The sequence below is a fragment of the Salminus brasiliensis genome, chromosome 15, assembly GCF_030463535.1.
Source record: "Salminus brasiliensis chromosome 15, fSalBra1.hap2, whole genome shotgun sequence".
Classification (NCBI taxonomy): domain Eukaryota; kingdom Metazoa; phylum Chordata; class Actinopteri; order Characiformes; family Bryconidae; genus Salminus; species Salminus brasiliensis.
Window position 1 is genome coordinate 6,583,517 of NC_132892.1, and position 23,651 is coordinate 6,607,167.

The 23,651-nt window shown below is 42.2% G+C and overlaps 1 protein-coding gene across 2 annotated transcripts in view; it reads right to left on the reverse strand.

Annotated features, from left to right (window-relative positions):
- The window catches only part of LOC140536165 (uncharacterized), a 206,667-nt gene that overhangs the window by 39,590 nt on the left and 143,426 nt on the right, over nt 1-23,651 (reverse strand). The gene's annotated exons all lie outside the window — the stretch shown is intronic.

A 23,651-nucleotide genomic window follows, 5' to 3' on the forward strand; every position in this document is an offset into this window, starting at 1 on the left:
TTGGTGGAGCTGGAAGTGGCTTTTCAGTCTGAGGTGTACAGCGAGTACAGCAGAGGGCTAAGGACACAGCCCTGAGGGGCTCCGGTACTGAGGGTGAGGGTGGGTGAGACATGCTTGCCTACCCGAACAGCTTGTGGTCTGTTTGTGAGGAAGTTGGAGATCCAGTCACAGATGGATGGGTGGAGACCTAGATATTCCAGCTTTGTGGTGAGTCTTGAGGGAATAATAGTGTTAAATGCTGAACTGTAGTCCACAAACAGCATTTTAACATAATTACCCCTCCCAGCATCCAGATGTGTCATCGATGTGTGGAGAAGGTGAGCGAAGGCATCATCTGTGGAACAGTTTGGACGGTATGCAAACTGAAACAGGTCCAGGATGTCGGGCAGCGTGGATGTGATGAAGTCTCTCACCAGCTTCTCGAAGCACTTCATCACGACTGATGTGAGGGCGACTGGGCGGTAGTCGTTGAGGCAGGCTGGCTGTGGTTTCTTCGGGACAGGAACGATGATGGACTGTTTGAAGCACGATGGAACAATCCCCTGCGTCAGTGAGAGATTGAAGATGTCCGTGAATACCGGGGCTAACTGATCTGCACAGGCTTTTAGGACTCAACCACAGATGCCATTGGGTCCCGCAGCCTTCCTGGTATTCACTCTCCTGAACACCCGCCGTACATCACTCTCTGTGATGGTGAAGGCTCTTTGTTCTCTGACGTGCTCCTCTATATCAGCTGTGCCGGTGTTACTGTAGTTAACGTTGCCGGCTGCAGCATCAAAGCGAGCATAAAAGGTGTTTAGCTTGTTCGCCAGAGATAAGTCTGCACTTCCCAGTCCACAGGGTGGGCTCCTATAGTCCGTTATTGTTCTCAGTCCCTGCCACAGGCTCCTAGAGTCGTTTTGCTGGAACTGGGACTCTAGTTTTCTCCCGTAGCGCTGCTTCGCCTCCTTTACCGCCTACCTTACTCCATATGACGCAGACTTGTATTCCTGCATATCTCCGCTGATCAGTCCCGTGTTGTAGGCAGCAGTGCAGGCATTCAGAGCCTCCTGGATGCTTTTATTCACCCAGGGCTTCTGATTGGGAAATGTTTTGACTGTAGATTTCTGGACAGTGTTGTCGATAAAACCCACGACCGCTTCCGTAAACATGTTGACGTCATCGGAGCTGCGCCGGAACATGTCCCAGTCCGCGTCATCAAGAGCGTCCTGTAGCGCGGCCACTGATTGGTCCGTCCAGCGCTCGACCTCTCTCACCACCGGAAGCTCTTGCTTCAGCCTTTGTTTATATTTTGGTAGGAGAAAGATGGCGGCGTGGTCTGACTTTCCAAACGGTGGTACTGACTGCGCTTTGTAGCTGTCTTTGTGTGTGGTGTAGCAGTGATCTAAAGTCCGGTGGCCCCGGGTGGGGCAGGTGATGTGTTGGTGAAAGTTCGCTGCCACACTTTTGAGGTTGGCGTTGTTAAAATCCCCAACAACAATGAGTGCAGCGTTCTTATGGTGGGTTTGGAGCTGTGTGAGTGTGTCGTGAAGCTCACACAGCACGGTGTCCTTCTGTACATCTGGTGGAATGTACACTGTACAGACGATGACCGAGGTGAATTCCCGAGGAAGATAGAAGGGACGAAACTTTAGGGCGAGCAGCTCCAGGTTTGGTGTGCAGGAGCGTACGAGGGTCACAACATTAGCACTGTCGCACCACTTGTTGTTCACCATGATACATACTCCACCACCTCTTGACTTCCCCAACTCCACGGTTCTGTCCATGCGATGTACCGAGAACAACTCGGCCGGCTGGCTGGCGTGGTCCGGTATTGCTGGGTTCAGCCATGTCTCGGTGAAACAGAGGAGGTTGCAGTCCCGAATGTCTCTCTGGAACTTGATTCTGGCCCGGAGGTTGTCGAGTTTGTTGTCTAGAGACTGGATGTTGGCTAGGAGAATACTAGGCAGAGGTGCCCTGTGTGCCCTGGCTCTCAGTCTGTCTTTGGCGCCGGCTCGCTTTCCTCTGTGTCGCTTCTTGTGGAGTTCGGCGTCCCTTTCTTTGTTCTCCTTCAGGATTTCTCTCGGCCAGCTTGGATCCGGAGTTAGCAGCGATTTAAGGTGAGTGAATTGTAAATTAACAGAAAGAAGAGTCTCTCGGTCGTATACAATACGAGCCATGATGAAAAGGTTTGAATAAAATAGCTAAAAACACTAAATTTAACTAAAAAAAAGCTAGATGTGGTCAGAGCAGTCGTTACGGCGGCCGTCGTCAGCGGCGCCATCTTAAGTCTGAATACTACACTCACACACTACCATGTTACTGCCATATCAGTGTCAGTGCAGTGTTGAGGACTCATATGTATGTGCTTGGTGGTTTCTTTCTTTCCTATGGTGGTTGGAGAGGGGCTGGTAAACTGCCGAAACAGATGGGCTACAGTAAATGCACATGTACAAAGTGTGTACATGTGTACGGGTGTCTGATAAACTGGCGTATTAGGCTGTTAACTGTTAACACCTTTAATCTATAATTTAGCTCTATTTCATCTATAACTGGAGCTAAATTTTCACTGGAACTTCTGTTCTTGAATGTTGTCCAGCATGTATGACATGTCTTCTTGTTAAGATCCTTGTCCTAAATTTTGTCTCACAGGAAAATTGTATTTCTTATGTTCATTGCATAATCAAATGTCCATATGTTTAAAATGTTCATCAATCTGGGGAATTCATTCAAACAGCAAGCTTGTCTCCTATTTTTGATGGAGGCATTGTGGGGACAACAAGAAAGCCATTTGTTCAGTTACTCAACATTAATGACAACCACTGTCTTACAGTGAGCAGCATTTTCTGTGGGGCAAATTAGGTCTGCATTTATGACAGCTTAAATGTAACAATTAATAAGACCACCCAACAAATGCTGTTGTGGATGCTTAGACCAGAGGCACCCTATTTTATCCTGAAAAAAACTGCAGTGCAGAAGCAGCACTCAGGTAGTAACTGCAACGTTCTTGCACTGGCATTGAGTCCAGACAAGAGTTTCATGAGTTGAGTTTCATGTTGAGTATAAAAAAAATCTAAATAAATGTGTGTATGTGTGTGTGTGTGTATAATTTAATGTGTGTGTACATCAGAGTTATAGGGCTTCAAAATCTGGTCTACCCAATACCAAATTGACACTACGCATACAGTGTATCACAAAAGTGAGTACACCCCTCACATTTCTGCAGATATTTAAGTATATCTTTTCATGGGACAACACTGACAAAATGACACTTTGACACAATGAAAAGTAGTCCGTGTGCAGCTTGTATAACAGTGTAAATTTATTCTTCCCTCAAAATAACAACTTCTGAATTCTGTACACAAGAAAGTCCGCAAACAGTTTGCTGAAGATATGTCAACAAAAGACATGGATTACTGAAATCATGTCCTATGGTCTGATGAGACTAAGTTTAATTTGTTTGATTCAGATGGTCTCAAGCATTTGTGGCGGCAATTAGGTGAGGAGTACAAAGATAAGTGTGTCATGCCTACAGTCAAGCATGGTGGTGGGAATGCCATGGTCTGGGGCTGCATAACTGCAGCAGGTGTTGGGGCGTTACATTTCTTTGAGGGACACATGAACTCCAATATGTACTGTGAAATACTGAAGCAGAGCATGATCCCCTCCCTCCGGAAACTGGGTCGCAGGGCAGTGTTCCAGCATGTCTAATGACCCCAAACACACCTCTAAGACGACCACTGCTTTATTGAAGAGGCTGAGGGTAAAGGTGATGGACTGGCCAAGCATGTCTCCAGACCTAAATCCACTTCAGGAACTTTCACTAAGTGGGTGTACTCACTTTTGTTGCCAGTGGTACAAACATTAATGGTTGTATATTGAGTTATTTTGAGGGAAGAATAAATTTACACTGTTATATAAGCTGCACACAGACTCACTTTTCATTGTGTCAAAGGGTCATTTTGTCAGTGCTGTCCCATGAAATGATATACTTAAAAATCTGCAAAAATGTGAGGGGTGTTTTTTTCAGTTTTGTGATACACTGTAATTGCACAGGGCTGGATTAGGAAGTCAAACTCCCCCTACTCCTCAACTGTAGTCTGTGTTAGAAAGAAAGATAGCACTCTGCACTTATGTGTCGATTACAGGAACCTGAACTTGAAGACCCATCCAGACCACCAGCCTATCCCACGAGTCCAAGATATACTGGACAGTCTAGGAGGAAATTCTTGGTTTTCCTTTTTAGATCAGGGGAAAGCATATCATCAAGGGTTTATCACTGAAGAGAGCAGAACACTCATCGCCTTTGTGACGCCATGGGGTTTATCTGAGTGGGTACGTATTCCTTTTGGGCTCACAAATGCTCCAGCAGCCTTTCAGCGCTGTATGGAGGAGTGCTTGGAGGGGCTACAAGATGACATCTGCATCCCCTATCTAGATGATACGCTTGTCTTCAGTAAAACATTTCATGATCATATGAATGACGTGTGTAAAGTCTTGCAGAGACTTAGACAACATGGCATTAAAAGCCCAGCAAATGTGACTTATTTAAGTTTGAAAAACGTTACCTGGGGAGGATTGCTTCTGCAGACGGTAGTCAAATTGATTCTGCAGACTTTGAAGCTGTAAGAGCGCTAAAAGATGTCAAACCAAAAAATGTTGGACAACTCAGGAAGGTGCTTGGTCTACTGACCTACTATCGACAGTACATCAAAGACTTTTCCGGAACAGCAAGTCCCCTCTATGATTTACTCCGGGCAGACACTGAGGAGGGCCCCATCACCTGCAGTAAAAAAGGGACAAAAGCAAAACCGAAAAGAAACTGTGTAGTGCCATCAAACCAGCCAATCTTTTGGAACAATCTCCACCAGCAGACCCTTGAAAAGTTGATTGATTGCTTGCATAATCCATCTGTTTTATGTTTTCCAGATTTTACCCAGCCCTTTGTTTTGCACACAAACGCATCCCAGCAGGGCTTGGGAGCTGTATTATACCAAAGACAAGATGGGAAACTAAGAGTTATAGCTTATGGATCACGCACTTTGGCAACAGCAGAGAAAAACTATAATTTGCATGCAGTTAAATTAGAATTCCTCGCCCTAAAATGGGCTGTCACAGAAAAATTCCAGGATTATCTGTATTATGCGCCAACCCTCACTGTGTAGAGTAATAATAATCCCCTGACCTATGTACTATCTACTGCAAAACTAAACGCCACAACTTCTAGGTGGGTCGCAGAGCTAGCAGACTTTTATTTTTCACGATTAAGTATCGTCCAGGGAAAGAAAACAATGATGCGGATGCTTTGTCCAGAATGCCACTCGATGTAGAGTCAATGATGAAGGAATATTCAGAGGATCTGTGTTCTGATGTTGTTATGGCTGTTATGGCTGATTTTCTCCATTTGGATCAATGCAAGGGTGGATATCAGCATATACTCGTAATTGTAGATCACTTCACCCGCTTTGGCCAGGCATTTGCCACAACATCTAAATCTAGTAATGTAGCTGCAAACCTCATCTTCAATGATTATGCCATGAAATTCGGGTTTCCAGCCAGAATTCACTATGATCAAGGTGGAGAATTTGAAAATCAGCTGTTCACCCAGCTGAAGGAACTCTGGGTCACGAACCACCCCGTACCATCCTATGGGGAATGGCCAAGTTGAACGCATGAACAGAACACTGTTACAGATGTTGAAGACCCTTACACAGACACAAAAATCTAACTGGAAGGAGCACTTGAATAAGCTACTGTATGCCTAAAGTTGCACCCGTAGTGAAGTGAGTGGGAACTCACCCTTTTATCTTCTTTTTGGAAGATCGCCTAGACTTCCAGTCGACATGCTGTTTGGATTGTGCCCACAGTCAGACCCCAAAGAACCACAAGACTTTGTTCAGACCTGGAAACAAGGCATGGAAGAGGCCTACACCACTGCAAGGAAAAACATCCAAAAAGCAGCTGAAAAAGGTAAAAGATATTATGATACAAAAGTTAGGAGTTCAGTACTACAACCTGGAGATCAGGTGCTAGTAAAAAATCTCTCACCTAGGGGAGGGCCTAGCAAGCTTTGAAACTACTGGGAGGATAGTATCCATATCGTAGTGCAGCGAATGGGGCCAGAGCTTCCCATCTACAAGGTAAGGCCAGAGCAAGGGAAAGGACATTCCAGAATTTTACATAGGAACTTGCTGATGCCATGTGATCATCTTCCACTTGAAACACCAGATCCAAGTCGTACTCCCAAGAGGAAGCAGGAAAGGAGACTAAGGCCTGTACCTCAACACCTGGAAGTGGATACGGATAGTGAGGAGGAGGGTAATTTCAGTTACGTAATTCCTCAAGCTTATGTGAGGCAGGAGGATAGACAGTTTCAACCAGAGGCAGAGATTGAGCCTAATGCCCAGGCAGTGGAACAAAGTGATGAGATGTTTGAAGGTGAGACACTGCCTGTTCCTGATGAGACCAACGAAAATGCTGGAGATCATTCAGTGGAACACGAATCTCTTGAACACTCATCTGTTGAGCAAAATGAAATCCCTTCAACAAGTATGACTGCTGAGTCAGGTGATCAAGTCCACCAGCGGCCACAACGGGACAGGCATCCACCAAGGCGAACCACATGTGATCAGTTAGGAATTCCCTCATGCTACCAAGTTGAACAAACATATATTGGCCAGTTACCCTTATAAACAGTTCTGCTGTGTTGCTTCCCAGGACTGATTACATTTCAACCCCCTTATTTTTGGCCTGCATGCATGTAATAGCCCCACCAGTACCAACATGAGCCATTGTTATGGACAATCTATGGACTGTAAACTGTCCTTTAACCATTAAATGGACACTGCTATCAGGTAGAGGGAAGTAGATCTATGGACTTTGGGCAACTGTGAACACTCAAAATGCTGAAATGTCAAGACAACATTTATTTTGCAGGGGAGCATGTGGTCAGTTAAAAATGATGTAGAACATGATTTGTGGACAGTAGTTGCAGTTGGTTGGCTATGCCTTAATTAAGCCAGTAGGGGGCGACTACAAAGTTTTCCTCATTCGAGCCATCCATGAGGAAACTTCGTTGTTTATTGTGCTCTTTGTCCTACCTTTATTTAGGTAGGGGACCAGCAAAATATGGTTTTATAAGGTTAGGAATGTAACCTGAAACTGTTAAGATGACAGCCTTTGCGAGCCTAATGCTAACTTTGAAGCTAGCGTCCTAAAGCCACATGGAAGAGATTAATATCAGCTGTCAGTAAGAGAAGTCAGGGTCGAACATGTATTTTTCTGTATTGAAGGTTTACACTGAGGTTTATACTGAGGTTTGTTAGTGAAAAAAGACACCGCCATCAATTCAGGGTGCTGTTGGTTACTGAGTAGATAATGGCGGCCAACGCTAATGTTCTGTTTTAAAAACTCATTTAAATGTTAATATATATAATATATATTTTCCTTACTTGTTGGTGTCAGAGACAGTATGTGAGACATGGGATGGTATAGCTTGTTCTTAATGTTTATATGGGTTTTGATATTTAACAGAGGAAAGTATAGGCATATTTCATTTAAATTTAAGCCTCAAGTACTCGGTTTAAGCTATTTTTCTGTTAATTAAACTGAATTAAAATCTTGTGATCACTATGTTGATAAAGCTGGAAATTATTTGGAATTCTATTTTTATGTAAAACAAGAACAAACTGAAGAGCATGTAATCAAGCTTTGCTTTGTATTATTTTCCTGAAGATTCAAGATAAATCCATCCATTAGGAAACTACATTGTTGTTTATTGTGCTCTTTTTCCTCCCTTTATTTAGGGTGGTAACATAATGTTGTGCTTTTTTTTTTTCATTAAGCCTCAAATGTTTTTGTTAAAAAACTCTTTTCCTTGATTGGTTTGTAGTTTTCTCAGAACTCGTCCTTCCTTTTGAATGGAATCAAAAGCTTTGGGCACCTCAGCCCCAGCTCCTGTTTCGTAATAGGCATAGCCCATTATATTTTGATAAAATATCGATACATGGACATTGACATAAATTTTATACCGTCGTTACTATCCGACACATTCATCATATCCACTAAATCGGCTTGCCATTGTTCATCAACGTTTTTCACGAAAACAGAAATTTCACAGAAATGGGTTTGAGAAGAGTATATGCATCCTGAGCCGCTAACCAGTTTTTCAACGATGGCTCTTTGTAAACTCTCAACCCCTCCATAAGACCCCGGATTTGAGGGATTATAACATATATTCTTCAACAACCTCTCGGACATACCGTGTCTCTGCAATAATGGTCAAAACCGAATGTGTAATCAACATTTATTCTTACAAACACAAAAGTCTCGCGATATGAAATATATTTACATTATGTTCCGTTAAAAAGGACAGCAAACAGTCAATTGTTTTTTCAACGTCAACATTTTCCTTGTTTAACATTTTCAAAACACACATTGGTTACATAGGTAAAGATACATAGTAAGTGACTTGTATGTGTCTTGAAGTCACATTCATCTCGTATTTCCCACATGACCGTTTCAGCAATGGCTTGGAGTTTTTCCGAAGTCGGCACGTTCGAGATTCCGCACAACTTTAGAGCCCTGGCTAAGGTGTATTTCAACCAAGGCCTAAAAAGTTTTGTCAACAGCCTTTTAGCATTAAAGTGTAAATAAAGATCTTCAGCCGCAAACAAGCAGGTGTGCTGTAATTGACTGGGATGGTCGATGGCGCATACGTTGCAGTATCACTTTCAATGATTTTGTCCATAAGATGACCCGTCACAGCGCGGATGATAGAAAGCACAGCCGAACTTACACACCCGTCGATTTCCACCAACGCTTCAGTCTGCGGTAAATCAGAGGAAATCTTTTCCGTGTTAGGAAGGTAGGAATACAAGTTTAAGAGTTGCCATTGCCGATGAGATCCCCGTCGTCACTGCGTGTAGAAAAACTAACAAAACTTTGTGACTCCTTGATGACCGGTATAAGGGATCTGACTTTATACTCTGTGTTCTGGGGTGTGGGTCACAACTCTGACTCCGCTCCCAACCTCTTTCAAAAACACGCGATCGATTTTCAGATCGAGCACCTTTTCAAATGGATAGCTGATGTCGTAATCAAAATTATCATTTAGTCTCATTTTTAATCTCTCCATACCTTTGGTTCATTCCAGCTCATCAAACAATCGTTCAACGTTTCAGACAAATTCTTTCCAGTCGTCCCACTGTACCATCACGTGGTAATCTTTTTTTTTTTTCAAGAAAAACGCCGTTCGCTGAACGCTTGCGGTTGTGCATGGTAGACAGGCATATGACGTTGGATCCGTCATCAACGCCGAAGGCTTGTAAGCCAAAGGTGTACACCGATGTTTGCCCTGATGTTTTCCAGGGTGTTATGAGTATTGTAAATACAGGACTAGTACCCTTAGGTCTATTTTTCACAAAATTGTTCAATTAAACGGTGCGCTTTATGAAATGACCTCATTCCTCACGATGCAAGGTAAAACGGGTAGCGGTGTCTTCCACACTCATGAATCGTGTCGGCGTCTTTCAAGCGCATTTTAGTTCTAGCCAGAGTCTGCTGTGTTTTTTTGGGTGCATCTGTGACAGAAGCCATGGTCATTACGGTCATTACATCTTCTTAGACCGCCGCACAAACACTGACCCTTTAAATCCGTCAGCCTACAGGGCCTGTTGAATGAACGGAAAAAAAGAGATCTCATTAAACATGTTAGAACATCTACCCCTTCGTTCCAGGAACAAGGCCCGTTTAATTCTGAACGCTTTGTAAAACGTGTGCAAAACGGACCCGGGGTGTACTTGTTTACAAAGACCGAACCATGAATGGAAGTCATATTTCTGATTTAGTAAAGACTGCCACGGTTTACCAAGTGTCTAAACACAAGCCTCATGCATAGGTCACGTTTTTAAAAAGTCTTGCCTTCAGTGAGTCGGTGAGACGCGAATTGGAACTGTATAAAAATGTTTTTTCAACAGACGGATCTTTGGAAACATCCAACAAGACTTCGACTCCACGAAAAAAGAAAGAAAGCGTGGTACAAGGGGGGGAAACCTAAACGTTTTGAGGAGCAATTGCTTACTTTGTAATGCCTTTTCATATATATTTCTTTAAATTCCGATTTTGTTTACATGATGTATGAATCATTGTTTGTTTGTGTGTGTGTTTGTTTTCATGATTGTTGATAAAAAAATTAAAACCCAATTATTTAAAAAAAAGTTTTAACCTTGTTTATCCATATGTCTTATTTCAATTACAAATGTCATGTTTTTTTTGGGCAACTATAAAGGTTTTTTTTTTTAAATGCATGTTGTGTGTGTTTTGTTTTTATAAACAACATTTACTGAATATACCAAAAAATGTGTAACATTTATGTATTGATTAAAGTGTACTACTGTTAATGCTTTTTTTATGTTTATCTTTTTTTTATATAGTCTCTCTCTCTCTCTCTTACACAGACACACACACACACCTTCTCACACTTATTTCTCACACCCTCTCTCACACCCTCGCACGCCCAAAACGCAACACCTACGTATATACATTTTTTTAGTTCTTTTGAATCATTTCATTGACAGATTCACAGCAAAGGCACACAATTTTGGACACAACCCAGAACATGACAGTAATAATGAAAAGTTTGCAAACTTTTCACAAAACGCCATACTTAACCATACGATCATTTTCCAAGGTATCGCTGGTATAAGAATGGATCATTTCGGCAAAACAGAGTCCGTTTAGACGACGGCGTAAAACATACACACAGTGTTGACTGCAGGTATCAGAGGAAAAACCTTGAACTTGTCTGGCGTTTAAAAAGATAGGGTTCGAGTTTCTTTTCATAAATCCAAATGTTTTTCAGAAAAAAAAAAAAAAACAGGCGGAAAGCCATACAAGTCGAAAAACTCGGCGTGTGTTTTTTAACGGTGCTGGGTAGTGGGTCAGGTTGAAAGCGAATAAAGTACAACCTTGGTGATAGTCTTCTCTGTTGATGGCCAAAGGTTGACTCTTTGGGTAGCGATCCGTGGCCTCGACCAGACTAAAATATTCTCTCAGACATCTTTGACGGTTAAAAACGGGGCGGAAAAGCATAACGGGGACGCCGTCCACCGTCAAATTTAAAGATTCTACGTCAAAGTGATGATAAATGAAAAGGGTTGCGAGTGAGAACCGCTAAATGCCTCCTTATGGACGAATCCCAAAGCTTTAAATTTAGGCACTTTTCCCAGAAACAAATTATCTTGACGGGATCCGCGGTTACTGGCGGGTCCGCTGATCAGTTGAACGGTCACGCGTTCCAGCGGATACTTGGCGTTTTGAACGTTTGAGCGAAGGCGTGAGCGAGTTTATAGCCGAGTTTTTGATGGAAACACATCAAAACAAATTTATTTTTATTACGCACCAGTTTAACTCTCACGTTAATAGACGCTTTTCCTGAAATCCAAAATCGCAATGTGTCCCAGCAGTTAAAAAACAAAATCCTCCACGCCAGACCCTGGTTCTCTCCAGTGAGGTCAGCGTTGTCCATATGTCCCGCAGTATCCATTCTAAACGTGTCGGCGGAAAATTGAGATCGCAGGGTCTCCTCAGAATAATTCAGCCAACACTCCATGACGTAGGCATAGGTCGAACTGCTCTGGGAAATCAGTTTATCGCCAAGAGAAACGTCTACCTGGCTAAAAAGGCTCGCGATGGGGTAGTTGATCAAACCGACTTTGGCGTCATGCGCTAAATCAGAACCGTTCGGATAATGGTTAATCCTCCCCCTTCCCGCTTGTTTAGCGTAATACTCCACATTTTTGTTTTAACCGACCCGTTTCAAATATAGTTTCACGATGAGTTTTCCAAATTCAAATTTCACGTTTTGATTTTGATCTATCTTTATCTCGATCGAAATTTCGCCAAAATCTTGCGAGCTCACGGGACAGTAATGCGGGTTGTCAAAATGAAGTCGTTCTGGAGTATTTGAATGATTCGCAAAAGAGGAGTTTCGTATCACCTACCGATTGGTGTTGCACTACGTACAGATAAAAACGTCCACACTTTATACAGGCCGGGTGCTCGCCCCTGTGCGCAGCGACTCACCGTGAAACCTAGAATATGTGCCAAAGCTCCAGACGTTCTAACGTGAACGGGACACTTATATTCCGAGACCAAACGCTTTGTTTCTTCTTTTTCAAGGTTATGTTTGACGCCTCTGGTCAATGGGCCTAAAACAAAAGGTCTTTTTTCCTAAAAAAAATAAAAATTGAAGAAAAAAAACACTCTACTAGCCAATATTTTTTTCAATTCGATACGTTCTGTTTTCCGGCACGACTATTTTCTGCATTTCTTCTTCGTAAAAAGAACCCTCTATTACCTCTCCGTCCAGATCTCTAAGTTTATAGGGCGGGTTTCTTTTTAACACCACGAAAAAATATTCGTTGAAAAATGTTTGACTGCAACCTTTGGTGAACGCCCTGCGTTCTTTGGAAATGCGAACCAGGCCGTTCACTTTAGGTTTCGATAGCTGGATATTTGTAACCCCCAACCGTTTACCATAGAAATTATTATAAACTTGAACTTGATTATGGCACGTCACCTCAACGGGTTTCATTCCGATAGATCTGTGATCGGTACGGTACGGTTGTATGAATGCACCAGATCATTCAACGTGTTAAATACCTAAACATACGACCATTAAGAGTTTTGTCGAAATGTTCCACCACTGAGGCCATTAGTTCGCTAGCCGAGGTGAAATGTCTAATGTTATATCTTTTAAAAGGTAAGGAGTTGTCGGATTGAAGAGTGACGGGTCGTCTGCCTTTCAAAAGTATTTCATCAAAAGCCCTACTCACGCTTCGTGCACATTTATTTACAAGATTTTACCCAGGCTTATTTAGAAAAAAATGTCTATATACGTGAAAATATTTTTTTTTTCGTCATTGTACTCTGAAAGCTTAAATCTCCCAAATCAATTTGCCACTGAACATCCTTTTCCGAAACTAGAACCACGTTCCTTCTGAAATTAATTTGGGTTTATTTAAAGAATAGGTGTCTGAACTCTCAAGAAAAACATCCACGTCATTTTGTTTATGGCAGGAACCTGAGTCCTTAAGACTCTGATAAAACTTCCCACCGCAAATGGTCGTCATGACCTTTAGAAATAAAACCCCAAAACAAAACAAGCAAACAAACAGAAAAATACCCTCAAATGACAGACTGTGTGTGTTTATATATATATATAGTGCTCGTGCACAGATCGTTTCCAAAAGCTTTGAGATTTCCGTCATTTTATAATTTCTGGGTTCCTCCTTTCACTCTCCCAACACGTATCAGAAACTTTTTCTTCTTCTTTTTCTTCTTCACGACGACCATTCTCCGCATCTTTCACCTCATCATCATCAACCTCCAATTTCTACGTTCTCACATCCGTCGCTCACCGTGGTTTCATCATCATCGTCGCGCCCGGAGGATGGCAGGTTTGTCATCTTTACGTATATTGCATCATATTCTAAAGATGATGCGATAAAACGTCTAAACTTCTAAACTGTTCTCGTCCGTAAGGGGTGAACCGGGCTGACTCTCGATGCCGTTTTGCTTCTCGCTTAGCGAAGGTGAGAACAACCTCACCCGTTAGTTGTTTTCAAATTCACGGTCGTCGTCGTCCTGGTCGTTTCGACTGGTCAGCAGTACTCTTATCCCAGATATGTCGCAGTCGATGCAGGTGCACTTGTCGCTCGCAGAGAAATTGTTGAAATGATCGTACGTGAGAAAAAAAAAGTTTTACTTACCGGACAAAATGTTACGGGTCGTTTCATTGACGTCTAAAAGTTCAGATTGCAGCAGCGAACCTTCAGTGATCTCTTTGGTCTCATTTTCGAGCGGAGCGAAAAAGTAAATCCATTGCTCCTCGTAATTTTCACACAAGCTTTCTTGACGTACGACCTTAGCCGTTCGCACCCCCAGCTGAACTCTGTAGGCGTCATCTTGGTCCGTATAGCGTGAGATGATCAGAGTTATGCGTTGTTGTTGAAAGGCGGATCTCACCTTAACGCTTAACGCTTATCAGTCCACCTTTCCTTACAGACACAGAGAATCCCAAATCGTGACTGGTGGTTCTCGTGTTTCGTGTCTGGACCAGCATAGAATGGATTTCACCAACCTGTTTTGTTTTCGGGATGGTTTGTTTGAGCATGTAGAGCTCTCTCTCAGTCAGCCTCACATTGGTCAGGTTACAGTTCTTTTCCTTCTGAGAAAAGGTGTACTTGCGAAAAACAACGTAACGTTCCCCGTTTTTGTTCTTTTTCGGTAAAATGACCAGAGACCAGTTTCCCTCAAAGTCTTTAATCTGGCGTCATTTGAACAGTCTACCAGAGTACCAGTCTATCAGAATTGGCTGGAATCCCTACAGTTTCCTTAAAGTGTGTGTGTGTGTGTGTGTGTGTGTGTGTGTGTGTGTGTGTCGCTCTTTCGCTGGTGATGTGTGGAAGACATACGGTCAGAGGTGGGGTTTTTGAAAAGCAATTCTGGACCGCTCCTCCCCCCCCCCCCCCTAACGTCACCTCCGACCATTTATGATTATATTTTTGTCACGTTTTACAGAAAGGGACAACTGTTTGACGGAAACATAAGTCTTACATAAAAAGACGTCAAAGCATAAAAAGTTACGAGCTTGTTTTTGACTACACTGTGGGTCTTCAATACAGCTGTCGCTTAGGAAATACCTAATATAAAAGCTAAAGTAGGACAGGAATCCGTCTATGTTGCTTGGGGAACTCCTTCGGACAGAATCTAGTCTCAGACGGTGGTGTATATATATAATGTTGTCTGTATATTCCTTTAAAAAATGTTTATTAATTAATACGGGATTAATACGGAATCATCTTAAATTTTACACACTCCTACATAATCCTAGAGCAGGAAAAATAAATTGGAAAAAGTACCATGGACAAAAAAAACCCCAATATTCTACGTAAAGTTTTTTTTTTTTTTTTTTGTGATTTGTCACTCCAGAGAACACGTCTTCACTACTCAAGAGTCCAGTGGTGGTGTACTTTACACCACTGCATATTACGCTTTACATTGTGCTTGATGATGTAAGGCTTGGATACAGCTGCTTGGCCGTGGAAACTCATTCCATGAAGCTCTCTACGCATCATTCTTGAGCTAATCTGAAGACTACATAAAGCTTCGAGGTTGGTAACGACTGACTCTACAGAAAGTTGGTGACCTCTGCACACAATACGCCTCAGCATCCGCTGACCCCGCTCTGTCATTTTACGTGGTCATCACCTACCACGTGGTAGGTGAGAAGTGTTTGGATAATGGGAACTCATGACAGTGTTTTGGAACTGTGAATTAATCAAACAAAAACAAACAAATGTTTTTTTTTTTATTTACATTCACTTTTTTAATTTTCCATCACTCCAACACTGAGACACAGCAGAACAGAAATGCAGCGATTACTGTAACGTTCACATGATATGTTTTCATGTTGTGAAACTATCATTTATTACAATTACAGTTTCTGCTGAAGCGGATTTCTCTAAATGTATGTTTGCTTTCCTCTTAGCTTTAGATATGGCTAGTCTATTCTATGGAGCTTAAAAGGAAACAGAATCTGCATTTGTACATTTAAATCACTTTTATTAAACTTTAAATATTTAATGCCATGATTCATAAATCTGAATTTTAACTGTGATTTTTTAGTTTTGGTGGTGAAATTTGCTGTCACAGAGCTGTTTATTTGGGTGTTCAGCATGATACGGCTAGTGCAAAGCAAGATAATTTAATAACAAAACCAAGGATGAAAACAAAACCAGAAGTGGCAGCAAAGTACAGGGTAAAAACGAGAACAGAACACAAACTCGGGACAAGGAGACACTAAGGAGTCAGCCACCGAATCCCACAGGTGACCAACCAGTCAGCAAAGAAGCGAACTCATTCTGAATGAGCACTTAAAGAGCGTACTCCAGTGAACACCATAAATGAATCTAGAATTATCGTAACAACGAAGCCAACCATACAGCTTGGCATGGCACGATACAATTCCAGGCACAGAGAAGTCTGCTTCAGCTCCCTATATACCCTAGCTCCCAGGTGAAACAAATCAGAACACAATTTAACCGTAAACGAACAACACATGCACTGAACAGAAAACATGGCATCATACACAAACAGCTGTCAACATAAAAGTCCTTTGTGACTGACGTGAACAAGAGGAACAGAAAGTCCGTGAATAGGGAAATCAACCAAACGGCAACTTAAAAGTCCCGAGAAGCCTGGGACCGCAGACCAAAACCGCCCCTGGGGCGGGTGCGGCGACGCGGGATTTCCGGCGACTCAGGAATTCCAGCGTATGTCATCAGCGAGCGGGGGGTTCTTATGGATCAGGCTAAGGTTCAGGCGGTCCTAGAGTGGCCGTCACAAGATGGCCGTCACCGCGACTGAGATGGTACAGTGGCCGTCACCGCGACTAGAGTGGCCGTCACCGTGACTGAGATGGTAGAAGGCAGTAAGGGTACAGGGTCGGTCTCTCCCCCATCCGCCTTTGGTGAATGCGTGAGAGAGCATCCGCCTTAGTGTTACGGGAGCCCGGCCTGTAAGATATGTGGAACTGGAACCTGGCGAAAAACAGGGACCACCTAGCCTGTCTGGAGTTCAAACATTTTGCCTGACGGAGATATTCGAGGTTCTTATGATCCCTTGAGTAAAGACGCGATGGGCGCTGCCTAACTACTGAAGTCCCTAATGAACCTCCTGTAAAAGTTGGCGAACCCTAGAAAACTCTGAACTTTCTTAACTGAGTCTGGTGACGGCCACTCTAGGACCGCCTGAACCTTAGCCTGATCCATAAGAACCCCCCTCTCGCTGATGACATACCCTAGAAAAGGAATCTTTGAAACATGGAACACACACTCTAACTTGACAAACAGCTGGTGGGACCTGAGTCTCGCCAGGACCAGGCGGACGTGACGTACATGGGTGATCAAGTTGGGGGAGTACATCAATATGTTGTCAAGAAAGACCACCACGAATCATCCGAGGTAGTCCTTCAAGACATCATTGATGAATGACTGGAAGACGGAGGGGGCGTTGGCTAGGCCATATGGCATTATACGGTATTGGTAGTGCCCCCTGGTGGTTATAAAGGCCATCTTCCACTCGTCCCCCTCCCTGATCCGCACGAGATTGTAAGCACTGAGTAAATCCAACTTACTAAACACTCAGGCCCCTCGCAACTGTTCAAGGGCGGACGGAACCAGTGGCATGGGATAAGGGAATCGCTTAGTTATGGCGTTAAGCGCCCTGTAGTTGATGCACGGCCTCAATCCCCCCCTTCTTCTGGATGAAAAAAACCCTGGCGCCACCGGAGACTTTGACGGCATAATGTACCCCTGTGCCAAGGCTTGATCAATGTACTCCTCCATCGCCCGCTCTTCTTCCCTAGTAAGGGGGTAGACTTTAGATTTGGGCAAAGCCGCACCTACCACTAGGATCGATGGTGTGGTGTGGGGGGGTCTTGGCAGCACCAGACTTGGAGAATACGTCCTTTAAGTCTGCATACTCAGACGGCAGGACAACAAGGGCCTCTGTTTCGGGACTCTCCACCGAGGTGGACATGACTCTAAGGAGGGCGAGATTGAGGCTGTGCATGCCACAACACTATCTCCCTATCGGTCAAGGAAATGTGGGGGTTATGTTTACCAAGCCAAGGCAGACCTAGTATCAGTTCGTGCTCGGAGGCCGAAAGTACCAGCAGCGAGGAGAGGTGATCTGGCGGGAGACCATAAGGAGTCTTCTCCTGCAGTCCCTGCGAAGATGCTCCGCCTCCCCACAGTAGTAGCACAACCCCTCTCTGGTCCGTCGGCTGCGCTTCTCCAGGGCAAAGTAAGTGGGTCTGGCATAACACAAAAGGTGAGTTTGCGGAAAAGCACCTAATGTCCACTTTGAAGTATGGGGCAAGATGGTGATGATGTGGGCCTGTTTCTTTTCCAAAGGCCCGGGAACCTTGTTAGGGTGCATGGCGTCATGAACTAAATTAAAATCTGATAGCCTCTGCCCGAAAGCTGAAGATGGTTTGTCACTGTGTTTTTCAGCAATATACTATATGTAGACTATACTTATATGACCAAATCTAAGCTCCTCCCATCGCTGTCTCAATCTTCAGACCTCAACCTATAAATCATACAGGCAATTGGCTGTTATTCCTCACAAAAGGTTTTTATTCAAACTCAACATTTTTACTAGATCAAAAGCACCTTTGGCTTATTGGCTTCAGGACAAAGCCCATTAAATCAACCTTTCTGTGAAACTTTTATGATGTGCAGGAAAAAACAAACTATAAAAAATAAAACTTCACAAACATAGGTTAGCCTATTTGTCCATATTTATTTCTTAATAAAAAAGGAAAAAGAGGTGTAACCCCTGTAATAAGCCCATTTGAGAATGAAGAGTAAATAAAAAAAAAAGTATAAAGGTACTTCATTTCCTAATCATCTCTAAAAGTAAATATACATGCTAAGGAAAGTAGTCACTGATGTAGTCATAAATGATTTTGTCTTCTGTTGCATTTATTATTACTCCCTTATTTATAGGAAAGATGTGTTTTGAGATGTAATCAGTGTGTGTGTGTGTGCATGTGTGTGGGAGGGAGGGAGAGGTAAGGAGGGATAAATTACATGAGTGAGATCTTGGTGCATTTGCTGTCCTGCTTGTCCTGTCCAACTTTTCTTGATCTTGAATCCTCAGTAAATCCTACTGAAAATCTCAACTTGTTCAAATGATTCTGATTAAATCAATTAATTTGCAAAACAACACCCTAGCAACCACTTAGCAACAAAACAGCCACCCCATAGGAACAGCCTAGAAATTGCCTGGGACTGGGAGGCACTGAAGCTGCTCCAGCATTCTGCGTTTCCCTTAGGAAAAGCACTTTTCTAGAATTTTTTATAATTTCTTCAGTCTTTAGAGTCAGTCGACTTCCTTAAATGGAGAATATTTGATGATTATACTGGAACTAACTTTGTATTTTAAGGCTTAAAGATTTGATGAGCCTTCAGCAGTGTAGGTGTTACTGTGATCCTGTAGACAGCAAAAGACCCAGATCTGAGAGATTCCACAACCTTAATGTTGGTAAAACATGGCTGGTTAATATGAATGATTCCTAGATTAGTAATATACTGCATTATTAATGTAATGAACCCTTTCACCAAAGACCTGGATCATTTGTAGCTTAGTGAGATGCCTCTCAGAAACTGTCTACAAGTTGTACTTTAATAAAATATGCTTTATTAATAATTAATTGATCATGTGACTTACTTGTTTGACATACTGTTCTAAAGTCCCATTTAGTTTATTAAGATACATCTCACAACACTACAACAACCATCATTTTCTAACAAGTATTTTTTTTCTAGCCACCAGTCATCTGATCTCACTGCCCGACCTGCTTCTGATGATCTGCTACTACAACACCCAGCTGATCAAGGTCTTTGGGAGCATCTGGACACTGGAGCCACAGGAGTGATGGAACTAAACCCTGCTGGGTGGTAGATCTTTAGGAGAAGAGTTAAGCAGCACTCATGTGATGGAAATAATCACACTTCATGGTTTACGCTGTTCAAATGTTGTGATCTACTTGGTGTTGCTCCACCAGCCTCTACGTCTTCTGCTCCTCCAGGGGTCCCAGCGTCCTGCTTAGACTGCCTCCACTGACCAGCTGCCAATCCTGTGGTACAGACTGGTCTTCTGTTTTGGGATTTGGGAGACGCACTTTATGTACCCTCTTGTTTGGGATGGGTCATTCTAGCTCTGACTCTGCCCACTCATTACCACACAAACTTGCAGCCCATTTTCAGGACTGAATAACAGACACACAGTACTATGAAAATGCTTTAGGCTTTTGAGGGAAATGTATTTAAAGTGATGTTCAGTTGGTCAGTAAGCAAAAAACATTAAAAAACATTCAAATTAGATTAAAAAACTAAATAATATTCATAAAATAAACATTAAACACCAGACATATGCACTGAATGCACAGAGGCTAAAGGAACAATGCTTTATGGTGTCTGGCAATGTAGAAAGATTCAGATGGGATGAGGTTCGAGTGACATACTATCTATATTATTCCAGAAAATCATAATTTTAATAAAAATGAAAAGAACTAATAGCACTGTTTTGGGGAAAAATCCCAATGTCCAAATATTACAGACTGGATAAGACAGACTGGATTAACCCTCAAAGAACTGGTTGAAACATATGGATTACAACTGGTTCTAAAGGGAGCGATTTATTTACTCGTTTATTTATTTATTTTTATTAGTTTTATTGTTTTTTTCTTCTTCTGGATTTATTATATAATTATTATATTTGGTATTATATTATATAATTATTATATTTGTTAATATAATAATTACTAGCTTACAAATCTAACCCTGCTTATTAAATCAAACATGGCCGTCACCTGGTGTAGCTGCTTTAGAACATAACTTTTAGAACAAAGGCTGGAAGCCTTCTACCCACTTCCACAGCCAGAACTAGAAAAAATGATTTCCTCAGCAAATTGTTCAACATGTACACTTGACCCAATTCCCTCTAAATTGCTAAAAGAAATACTCCCAATTATAATCAGACCTTTTTTTAACAATTGCAAATTCATCCCTTAGCCTAGGGCATATATCCACAACCCTTAAATTAGCAGTCATTTTACATTTACGGCATTTAGCAGACACTCTTATCCAGAGTGACTTACAACCTTACTCGTTTTACAGAGGTGGGTAAATGTAGTGTTAGGAGTCTTGCCCAAGGACTCTTATTGGTGTAGCACAGCATAGTCACCCAGACTGGGAATCGAACCCTGGTCTCCCACATGGTGTTGTAACTCCATGGCAGGTAGTGGTGTTATCTGTTGCGCCACAACAACCACAACAACCTGTCATTAAACCTTTAATCAAGAAACCAAATCTTAATCCTAGTGTATTGTCTAATTACAGACCCATCTCCAACTTAACATTCATATCCAAGATATTTGAAAAAGCTGTGTCCCAACTCTGCTTATACCTGAGTAAAAATGACATGTATGAGAAATTCCAATCCGGATTCAGACCCAATCACAGCACAGAGACAGCCCTAGTGAAGATTACAAATGATCTCCTTCTTGCCTCTGATCAAGGCTTTGTATCTTTATTAGCCCTACTAGACCTTAGTGCAGCCTTTGAAACAATAGATCATACTATATTACTAAAAAGATTAGAGAAAATTTTTGGAATCACAGGAATAGCTCTATCGTGGTTCAAATCACATCTAACGGGACGCTATCAGTTCGTAAAGATAAAAGATTTATCTTCAAATTACACAGAAGTAAGATATGGAGTTCCGCAAGGCTCAATTTTAGGACCAGTATTATTTACATTATACATGTTACCACTGGGCTCAGTTATAAGCAGACATGGCGTTAATTTCCATTTTTATGCAGATGACACACAGCTCTATACAGTGGGGAAAAGGTATTTAGTCAGTCACCAATTGTGCAAGTTCTCCCACTTAAAAAGATGAGAGAGGCCTGTAATTGACATCATAGGTAGACCTCAACTATGAAAAAATCTGAAAATCACATTGTCTGATTTTTAAAAAAAATATTTGCAAATAATGGTGGAAAATAAGTATTTGGCCAATAACAAAAGTTCATCTCAATACAATGTTATATATCCTTTGTTGGCAATGACAGAGGTCAAACGTTTTCTGTAAGTCTTCACAAGGTTGGCACACACCGTTGCTGGTATGTTGGCCCATTCCTCCATGCAGATCTCCTCATTGTCATGCTGAAGGACTCAGCCACGTTCCATCTTCAATGCCCTTGCTGATGGAAGGAGGTTTAACTCAAAATCTCACAATACATGGCCCTATTCATTCTTTCATGTACACGGACCAGTCGTCCTAGTCCCTTTGCAGAGAAACAGCCCCAAAGCATGATGTTGCCACCTCCATGCTTCACAGTTGGTATGGTGTTCTTTGGATGCATTCACTCTCCTCCAAACACAGCGAGTTGTGTTTGTACCAAACAGTTCTACTTTGGTTTCATCTGACCATAGGACATTCTCCCAATACTCTTCCGGAACATCCAAATGCTCTCTAGCAAACTTTAGACGTGCCTGGATATGTACTGGCTTAAGCAGGGGAACACGTCTGGCACTGCAAGATTTGAGTCCCTGGCAGCGTAGTGTGTTACTGATGGTAGCCTTTGTAACGTTGGTCCCAGCTTTCTGCAGGTCATTCACTAGGTCCCCCATTTGGTTCTGGGATTTTTGCTCACCGTTCTTGTGATCATTTTGACCCCACGGGCTGAGATCTTGCATGGAGCCCCTGATTGACGGAGATTAGCAGTGGTCTTGTAGGTCTTCCATTTTCTGATTATTGCTCCCACAGTAGATTTCTTCACACCAAGCTGCTTGCCTATTGCAGATTCAGAGTCTTCCCCAGCCTGGTGCAGGTCTACAAATTTGTTTCTGGTGTCCTTCGACAGCTCTTTGGTCTTCACCATAGTGGAGTTTGGACTGTTTGAGGTTGTGGGCAGGTGTCTTTTATACTTTTAACAAGTTCAAACAGGTGCCATTAATACAGGTAATAAGTGGAGGACAGAGAAGCCTCTTAAAGAAGAAGTTACAGGTCTGTGACAGCCAGAAATCTTGCTTGTTTGTAGGTGACCAAATACTTATTTCCCACCATTATTTGCAAATAAATTCTTTAAAAATCAGACAATGTGATTTTCAGAATTTGTCTCATTTTGTCTCTCATAGTTGAGGTCTACCTATGATGTCAATTACAGGCCTCTTTCATCATTTTAAGTGGGAGAACTTGCACAATTGGTGACTGACTAAATACTTTTTTTTCCCCACTTTATATCAGCCAAACCTGACGATAAATTTAGATTACAGAAAATGGAGGACTGTGTAAAGGATATAAAACTCTGGATGTCACATAACTTCCTTCTCCTTAACAGTGACAAAACTGAGGTTCTCCACTAGAAATAAACTATCAGACTTAATGTTAGACTTGGCTGATGCTTCCATTATTCCTGGTTTAGCAGCTAAAAATCTTGGTGTCACATTCGATTTATCATTTGAGCAACATATAGCCAATATTAGTAGGACAGCCTTTATGCAGCATAGCCAAACTAAGAAACTCCTTATCTCTACAGGAAGCAGAAATGCTAGTACATGCTTTTATTACCTCAAGGCTAGATTAAAGTAATGCACTTTTGTCAGGTTGTTCCAGCAGGAACCTCAATAAACTTCAGCTGGTGCAAAATGCTGCAGCCAGGGTCCTTACTAAAACTAGAAAATTTGACCATATCAGTCCAGTTCTATCAGCACTTCATTGGCTCCCAGTAAAATTCCGTATTGAATACAAAATTCTTCTATTAACATATAAAACCCTACATGGCCTCGCTCCTGAGTACCTGTGGGATTTTATTACATATTACGAACCATCAAGACTACTTAGATCTCAGGGTGCTGGCCTCTTACTCGTTCCCACAATTCAAAAAACCTCAGCAGGGGGAAGAGCCTTTTCTTATAAAGCCCCCTAACTCTGGAATAACCTTCCAGATAATGTTCGGGACTCAGACACAGTCTCAATCTTTAAATCTAAGCTGAAAACTAATCTGTTTAGTTTAGCTTTTGGTAATTAAT